This window comes from Piliocolobus tephrosceles, chromosome 7, assembly GCF_002776525.5.
Source record: "Piliocolobus tephrosceles isolate RC106 chromosome 7, ASM277652v3, whole genome shotgun sequence".
NCBI classification, from domain to species: domain Eukaryota; kingdom Metazoa; phylum Chordata; class Mammalia; order Primates; family Cercopithecidae; genus Piliocolobus; species Piliocolobus tephrosceles.
Window position 1 is genome coordinate 140,637,291 of NC_045440.1, and position 1,504 is coordinate 140,638,794.

General features: G+C 36.1%; 1 non-coding gene across 1 annotated transcript; it reads left to right on the top strand.

The window, feature by feature from the left end:
- The first annotated feature begins 317 nt into the window (after window positions 1-317).
- LOC111526820 lies at window positions 318-421 on the top strand. Its single transcript, XR_002726505.1, has one exon. It is a non-coding gene; the product is annotated as a U6 spliceosomal RNA (small nuclear RNA).
- The last annotated feature ends 1,083 nt before the right edge of the window (window positions 422-1,504 follow it).

Genomic DNA, 1,504 nt, shown 5'->3' on the forward strand with positions numbered 1-1,504 from the left:
TATATTTGTTAACCTATGTTTCCCCTCTTCATTTCCTCTCTCTCTCTATATATATATATATTTCTCACATAAAACACATGTAAACTAAGTATGGATGAAATTAAGAAATAAACGCATGATTACATATTGTTATAAGTGACTTCATCCTCCTTTATTTCTGCCTTGTATTGTTTCTCTCTGTTAAAGCCCTGATTCAAAATTTGCCAAAAATTCTGCAGTTTAAATGTCATGGGGCTATGAACAAAAAGAATGAATGAGATAAAAATGTTTGGAAAGGTGGGGGAAAAGTCTGTACATTTTAATAAAGATTCAAATTTGTGCTCGCTTTGGCAGCACATTTACTAAAATTGGAACGACACTGAGATTAGCATGGCCCCTGCACAAGAATGACACGCAAATTTGTGAAGCGTTACATATTTTTCCAATTTGTAATAAAGATACTTTTTAAAATAAAAAAAAAAACCCTCGAATTTGTTAGAATGTTTGGGGAATTGGGCCTCTGGAGAATTGGATTTTCTGTCTATGAACTCCCTTCTTTCAGTTCTCATCAGAATGATTGCAAATACCTAAGTCCCTAGTCTTCCTTCATCAACTAACACGATTGCATCTTTGCTTAATGAGTCTGAGTTCTTTGAGATCTTGGGCTCATCGGTGTTGACTATGTGGAATTTGATGTAGATATAAATGTTTTAGGAGGCAGTGTTTGTTTACTTCTGAGTTTAGAATGCAAATACCAATGAACTTTTATGGTTTGGGTAGAATCTCAATATACTTATATATGAAGTATCATAAAATATTAGAGAAATTCTATAGTAATATAATGTCTGTGGTTATCTACTGCTTACTGTGTATCAGGCATTGTGGTAAGTTTTTCATGTGCCTTACCTCATTTATCTCCGAAAACCACACTAGGAGATTGATGCTGGGAATCTCTTTTACAGAAGACGAACTGCTGGGCTAGAGCAGAGTTTCTCAAACGTTAGTATTCTTTGAAACCACCTGGGGGTCTAATTAAAATGCCAATTCTGAATCAAACACGTTGTTTCAGACCTCAGATTCTGCATTTCCAACAGTTTCCTGGGCAATGTCAGTGATAAACACTATGAGAAAGATGATTTTACATGGTATGTTAAAGAAGGGAGAGAAAATTCAGCAGGTTTATGCTCTTGGGACCTTAATAAACTAGGAGAAATGGGGACTTTGAAACTTTCCAGCCCCCTAGCTAGTTGAGAAACTAGACTAGCACTTGTGAATTCAGATGACTACCCTTGACCACCATCAGGTTTAGCAAACACACACGATGCTGCTGGGATTCCTTCCCAGTCTATAGCAGACACTAACATTGTACTCCAGCATTCTCTCTTTCCCAGCCAGAAAAATGAACCCACATTTCTTCTCAATAAAAAAAAAAATTCCAAAATATTCACTGGTAATAAACCAATCAGGATAGGACTGTGACATGAAGCTTCTTTTCATGACGCTACAGTTTCTACTTTGGCCAAAA